The sequence below is a fragment of the Crocodylus porosus genome, unplaced genomic scaffold, assembly GCF_001723895.1.
Source record: "Crocodylus porosus isolate Cpor-Errol unplaced genomic scaffold, CroPor_comp1, whole genome shotgun sequence".
Lineage (NCBI taxonomy): Eukaryota > Metazoa > Chordata > Crocodylia > Crocodylidae > Crocodylus > Crocodylus porosus.
The window spans coordinates 135,831,660-135,839,176 of record NW_017728931.1 but is presented as its reverse complement, the minus strand read 5'-3'; the positions used below and the strand labels follow the sequence as shown (position 1 = coordinate 135,839,176).

The window sequence follows — 7,517 nt, the reverse complement described above, 5'->3', positions numbered from 1 at the left end:
CATCAGCCTGTTGAAGTCAGTGGCAAACTCCTATTGATTTTACTGGGGCCAGAAAATGCCTCATGCAATCAAGAATATTTAATTAACCTATGTGAATCCTTTTCCTGAGACACCTTCTGTGGTATTATATGATGCGGCAACTTCCACTAATTAATGCCTCTGTAATTTACCATTGTTTCATTAACGCTGATTGTATCGCTACAAAGAAAGATAGTGCACAATGCCCGCCAGACACATGGTACCTGACATGACTTATTTGTACTGCCCAAATTTTACAACCTTTAATCAAGCTTAGTTATCACATGGCTGCTGCATTTCAAACAATGCATCATCATAGAGGAACAGAGGTAACAAGTCCTATTGCCTCGTACGGGAGTTTGCCCTGTTGTGGACCAAAATGTTTGTCCCCATGTTTTATGGCACCCCACCATCCAGGAAAAAAGAGAGAGACTTATATATCTGTATCTATATCTATATCGATTATTTGATCGATTGATAGATAGATATGCATGTGTGTGTGTATATATGTCTACATAAATTGGTCTCTCTAGTTTGTGTGTGTGTGTGCACGTGTGCGTGTGTGCATTATATATAATGTGTGTGTGTGTGGACATAGATTTAAAATATGGATATAGTTAGATATACACACATTTATATTTAGGATATACACACATTTATATTTACCTTTATTCCAAATCAATAGTATAGGTTTCTGCAACTATCTGCTTTTACTACTTCTTCCCCATTTTGGTCAAATATTCATGGATCTGTTATTTTGCTTGACTCTGTCTGCTTGCAAAATCAGGCTTCTTTCAGCATTTTTGGTGTGTGCTGTCTTTGTTGTTTAAAGATGTAATTCAATTATTTGTATATTGAAGGCTTAAGTGCCTTTTATTTTTAAACTGGAAGTGCACTAAGAACAAACCATCCTTGACTTTTTCAAGGAGTACATAGACAAATGAGTTGGAGTCAGTGTGTGTTGCGGGGAGAGAGAGACAAAGGTACCAAGAAAACACGGATCAGACGCTGTCAAGTCATCAAGGATAGTTTTTGACAGCTTTTGTGTTTCACGTAAAGAGTGAACATGGAGGCTCCAAAATTTTCGACAAAGGATGAAAAGCTTGGAGACCCAAAGTTAGAGGAAAATGGACACAATGTCACTTGCTTAGCCTCTAAAATGTGGCTTCAGAGCTATGGGAGTGTCAATCGGCATTATATTCTCATTCAAAAAGGCTAATGATGTGCATTGGCTGTGTGCAACTTATGAAGGCATTTGATGTCAGAGGGCTCTCTCTTTGCTCCCACTTTGAATATAGGACTTGGTCGCTGCCTTTGTTCCCATTTGCTTCCATGTTGAGATAAAATGGGAGAGATCTTTGCACCTGGCACTGAACTAATAATACAGGGTCTTCAGCTCACATTGTCTTTTTAAATGGAGCATGCTTGGGCAGAGATGACTGCTGTCCAAGGTAAACCAGATTTTCAAATCTGAACTGTAGGACCTGGGGTAACTCAGTAGTGGCCTGGGTCTGATATCTGATGAAACGGAGAGAGTGACAGCGGTGATTACGGGTTAGAAATGGAGGGCTCTCCTGCTCTCTGGCCATTTGAGAGAATAAGAGTGATGAAGAAAATTGTCCATAAAATGGGAGGGGAAAGAGAGAGAGACTGACTCTGATTCAAAGAAATAAACACGAATAAAAATCCCCTTCTTTAGACAGCTCTGACATAACCCCAAAGAAGGTTCAGAAGTACTGGAGAAACTGAGGCAGGCACTGGGGAGTCTGCAGGGAGAGGGATGCACTGGTAGTGGGGGGCTAGATGTAGCGCTGGCCTAGTTTCACTCTCAATAACGAGCATATGTCTAGGAAATGTGTCAAGGGAAAAAAATAGTGCCCCAGTTCCCAAGGAAATGTTAAGAGCGAAGTCAAGTATAGCGTGACCTAAGGAGCAGCCTTGTGAGTACCCAGCTGGGGAAGGTCTACAAAGGTTGTACAATACATCCAACGATGGGCCCAATCCTTGAACACTTATAATGTGAATAGTCCCACTGAAACTATTTCATCCGCTCAGACAAATAAAATCCTGGACCCATTCATGGTAAAAGAATAACATAATACACCTTGGTACTGCAGAGCTTCTGAAAACCTTCTTAATAATCCAACTGCCTATGTATGACAAATATATTTTATTGAGCATGTCTGTCCCTTCTCATCTCAAGACCAAACTCAGTGTATGAGCAGAGATTAGAGTTACATTTCAGCTTTTTTATTTCCTGGTTACACACATAAGTAGGATAATCACTGAATACAAATTTTGCCTATTTACTGTGTCATGATCTCAGCAATTAGTACTAAAGCATTAAGGAAAAGGATCATTTCACTCTTTTAATTTTACTTTATAATTAGGTCAGAGCCATCCTTTCATGGTTACAGTGTGTGGTTTTTCTTTTGTTTGTTTTGGAAGTATCCTTTTTTGGGTTGGTTGCAAAAGTCTGTTAAAGACTGTACAACCAACAGACACAGCACGCGTCTTTGGCCAGTGTAAATTTTCATCAAATATTTTTGTACTTCCATGAAGGTTTGCATTGTTCACTACCACGTACTGACTTTGAACTTGAGACGCAGATTTAACACAGCCTGTGAACTAAAGAGGGTCAGATCCTATTCCAACTTCTCAGCATTTAACTGGACAGGGGCACTGAAGTATGAGCCTATTCCAGCCCGCTCACATTTCGGATATGACACTGATGCCTCTACTTTTGTAACATGCCAACGTCTTTGCCAAGGTCGCAAAAAGCAGTGAGGAGGAGGGCGAGGACCCAGACCCACCCATCTTTTGTGTTAATGTTTTTTCAGGCACTCGAACAGGCTGGAATAGGATTCTACTTAGGTGCCTGAAGCCACTTAGGCACCAAAAAAAAAAAAAAGAGAAAGAAGAGCTTTTATCTACATGTGTTGTTACATGTGCCCATTGTGTTTTATGCATTGTACTGTTTTTCCTTATTATGTCTCCTGTTTCTGTTACTGTCATTGTTACGTCTGTTTTTAGCAAGTTCAGAATGAAAACAGAAAGCAGAGAGCAAACAGACCTGGCAACTGCTCTGTGCCAGAGGAGTTCTCACTTGTTTTCATGAAAAGCTTGCTACTTTATCGTCTTTGTCCACTTTCCACCCAAAAGATTTTGAATGGAAACAGAATGTGCACGCACCCCCAATGGGTGCATCGTATTTGCAGAGGTACAATTTTGTATTTCCAGCATGGGTGCATCCGCAGAGAATATGCTATTAAAATCAATCAGTTCAAGTGCATTTTAAAGCTGGAAATCCTGAATAACGCTTTCTCTCTGGTGCGTGCTATGTCTCATCAGTTCAAATGAAATGAAATTTCATGCAAAGAAGCAAACTGGGGGGGGGGAGCCCCCCCAAACAAACAAACAGCAAACCCTTTCCACTAATGATTTTTAGTCCTCAGGAGTGGAGAGAGACTCAGACAGCAGACAGCATGGTCCCAGCATGCTTTTTGCCTTTTTTTTTGTTTGCATACTCGCTGTCAGTTGCAGCCCTGCAGGTAGAACCCAGTGGGAAGAGGGGCGGGACAGAGTGATGCAGGCTGAACTGACAGCAAATTTAAATGACTGAGCCTTCTTTTTTTTTTTTTTCTTTTTTTCTTCTTTTTTTAAATATTTTTTTCTACTCTGCGACAAACTGAAAAGATTCTAGCACACGCTAATGTAACAATCCTGCTTCTTCTATTTTTTTCCCCCTCTCCTCCTGCTTCTAGGATAATTAAAAGAGAAACCTGTAAAAGCAACATTCCTTCAAGCGAGTTGGTGCCATAACGTGCCGGTAAGACCAATTTATTTTTTCCACCCCCCCTTCCTCATCTTTTCTTTTCCTTTTTTGGAGCAGAAAGCTTTTGTATATGTAATGCAGGCATAAGTGTGCTTCCCTGCTGTGAGGGGTTAGGACGTAATGAAAAGGTGTAATTGCTCGATATGCAACCTTCTCTTATTACTTAAAATGGGTAATAACAGCATTTGTGTCTATCCTGATGATGCCTTCTCTCCGTGAATTGACTATTTGCCCAACAGAAGCAATGCTGTGATTGTCGCACTATGACAATGAGGACTTGATTTTTTTTTTTTTTTTGATTTTTTTTTTTTTTTTTTTTTTTTTTGGTGTTACCGTTCCATAATCCTCTCGGAAAGAATAGTTGAGTTGTCTGGCTTTTGAAGTTGCCTAAAGCATTGACATTCTGGGAGGCGGGTTTAGTGGCTCCTGGGTCTCACTCTGACTGTTCAGCTGTTTCCCAGGTGGGAAGTGCCACGGTGAAACTTCAAATGAAAATAAATAAATATTATTCTTCAGTCTGGTCTTGCTGGGGTCAGAGTGTACAAGAGTCACCATTGGTGCTGAGTAAAGTTCTCCCAGTCCATTAGATTGTTCTTCTCTCAGGTGGGAGAGGAGGAGCTCCACTCTTACTTCTTCCTAGCAGCTACATTCAGTGAAGCTGAAAACTTTTGCGTGGAATAGCTGCAACGCCTTTGAAAAGAATGAGTTTGATCCTGGAGAGTTGCCTAAGAAAACAAGCATGCCAAGTTTCAGTTATTAGAGCTACACAGTGCACCTTGCAAATTTTGCCTTCAGCCTCTCCTGGTTTCTAACATCTTTCTCACGTTGTGAATGAATCAATTCAATACATTTAATCCACGCTTTTAAGAAAGATTTTTAAAAAAAACACACACACAACAGATACATTGCGTACCGTGTGTGGCTTTTTGTTAGACTTTCTGGGTCTGAACCTTCCAAATGCCGAGTGCCTGAAACAGTTACTCAAGTCCAAAAGGAGGCTGAATTTACCCAAAAGATTACTGAGCATCACTGTGTGTTGGACCCTAGTGTTGACCAAGTATCTGTGTCTTAATTTTTCTAATTACTATTGAACTGTTTTTACACTTAGGACCTGCTTCTGCAATTTGTTGTTCACATCAAGTCATACTGAAGTTACTGGGGCTGACAGCATGAGTGAAAATTACTCATCTGAGTAAATGTTTACAGATTCAAACCATCACATGGCTATGTTGAAGAAGACCTACTTAGGGGTATTTGGCCAGCGGTTCTCTAAGGAAGTGAGGTGCCAAGTTCTCAATGAATTTCAGAGGGATTTAATCCCCTAATGCTGTGGAGCTCCTTTGAAACTTTCTGCTTCCCCCAGTACAGTACCAAGGGCAGCCATGATTTGCTCTGAAATTAATCAACCCTATGTTGATGCACCAAAACTTTATCTACTTTTTCAGGTCTGTGGTATATGGAAAGGATACACTGATATTATAAAATACCAGGCAGAGGGTAAATACAAAGCTCTCTTTAGCAAATCAGGAAAGGAGATCAGGGAGAGTTGTGCTGTATGTTCATTTACATTATTTTGCCATGAAAAAAATGGTTTGAAAAAGTGAGGGGGGTAAACAGGGAATCTGCTGGTGTGAGTCTGTTGCTGTACCTGTTTCTGTTATATTTTTACCATAGAAAGTTTGTTCCACCTGTGTAGAGATGTATGGTATCTTATGAAATTAGGTCAGTGTCACTCCCGCATCTCATTTCTGCATTTGATAGCTCCGTGTCCCCCCTGAGCAATAAGGTCCACAAGGGCTCAGGAATTCAGGCTGTGTCCCTGTAATCCTAAGTCCCCAACCATTTATAACTGGAGGAGGGAAGTACTGACTGATCTTTCTCTAGTCTTGTTATGGAAATATGTTTTTATTCACTATCCACTGACAGTTAGAAACTTATATGATGGAATATGAATTAACTGTTGGCTATTGACAGTAAATTAGACCCTGATTGTCTTTCCAATAGCCCTTTTACAATTCTCCAGTGTTATCAAGGGGATGAAACAACACATTCCCAACTCCAGGCTGATTTTTCCAATTGATCTAGAATAAGCTGATCAAGAGTAGAGACTTTCCTCACTGCCTCAGTCATGGTGGTGGCCAGGCCTAAAAGCTTCACACTGCATACCCACGAGCACAGAGCACCATAGCAGAGTACCATAACTCAACTGCTAAAAGTTCAACCATTGTTACTTGTCAAACAGGAAATGAAACATCATGGTCTAGAGAACTGTGCCTTTAAATATACATTGACTTTCACTTTAGATTTAATCTTCTAAAAAAATATTTCAGCTTAGGAAACTGCCCTTTTATATTAGTACTCCTCTTTATCCACTCAGACAGCATTTGGGAATGACTAGCTGAATGGAATTGATCTCTTAACAAAATGCAAACCTTATAGTAATTTCTTGTCAACACCATTGAAATAAGAAAACTCCAGGCTCATAAAAATCTATCTGAGGCTACAATTGTTAACAAGATTCTGCAACTGAAATGGTGCTATTAAATGTGAAGAACTGTTATCATCACTAGAGGAATGCAATATAAAATTATGGGTTTCTCTATAGGGCCTTGTCATCCAAACCAGCAATCAGTCCATAATCCTACTCATGAAGATGCCAGGAGACCTGAAACTTCTCTCTGTTAATAAAATATTAAGGACATCTTCCAATTAGGCAGTTTGATAACACTCCCTCTAAGTTTCCCTGACAAGAAAGAACAAACTCTGTGTTGCATTTCTGCTGCACTTCACACTTCATATAAGTCATTGATCACTAAGGACACACACACAATATAAAATCAGGCCAAATCCTACAGAGAATACATATGGGATTCTACCAGACCATTTCTTCTTCACAGGCAATTTGAACCCCTGAATCCAGGCCCTGATCTGTCAAAGCACTTAAGCATTTGCATGTGATTCACCTCAGTCCCTGGAAAAATCATGGAGGAGGTCCTCAAAGAATCCATTTCTAAGCACTTGGAAGAAAAGAAGATGATGAGGAGCAGTCAGCATGGATTCACCAAGGGCAAGTCATGCCTGACCAACCTGATTGCCTTCTGTGGTGAAATGATTGGCTTTGCGGATGCAGGGAAAGCAGTGGCCCTTGACTTTAGCAAGGCTTTTGATACCATCTCCCACAGCATTCTGGCAAGTGGGCTGAGAAGGTATGGGTTGGATGAGTGGACCTTAAGGTGGATACAAGGCTGGCCGGATTGTCAGGCTCAATGGGTAGTAATCAATAGCTCAATGTCTAGTTGGCAGCTGATATCAAGTAGAGTGTCCCAGGGGTTGGTCCGGTGGCAGGTTTTGTTCAATATCTACATTAACGATCTAGAAGATGAGATGAAGTGCGCCCTCAGCAAGTTTGCATATGCCACCAAGCTGGGGGGTGTTGTAAATACACTGGAGGGTAGGGCTAGGATTCAGAGTGACCTAGACAAATTGGAGGATTGGGCCAAAAGAAATCTCATGAGGCTCAACAAGGACAAGTACAAACTCCTGCACTTAGGACAGAACAATCCCATGCACTGCTACAGTCTGGGGACCAACTGGCTAAGCAGCATCTTGGAAGCAAAGGACCTGGGGGTTTCATAGTTTCATAGTTAGTAGGGTCAGAAGGGAC

The 7,517-nt window shown here is 40.8% G+C and overlaps 1 protein-coding gene across 1 annotated transcript in view; it reads left to right on the top strand.

Annotated features, from left to right (window-relative positions):
- Positions 1-3,696: 3,696 nt before the first annotated feature.
- Positions 3,697-7,517, top strand: part of CELF2 (CUGBP, Elav-like family member 2) — a 777,369-nt gene continuing 773,548 nt past the window's right edge. Inside the window, exon 1 of the mRNA XM_019543733.1 lies at positions 3,697-3,847. The gene's annotated coding sequence lies outside the window, so the exon portion shown is untranslated. The remainder of the gene's footprint in view (positions 3,848-7,517) is intronic.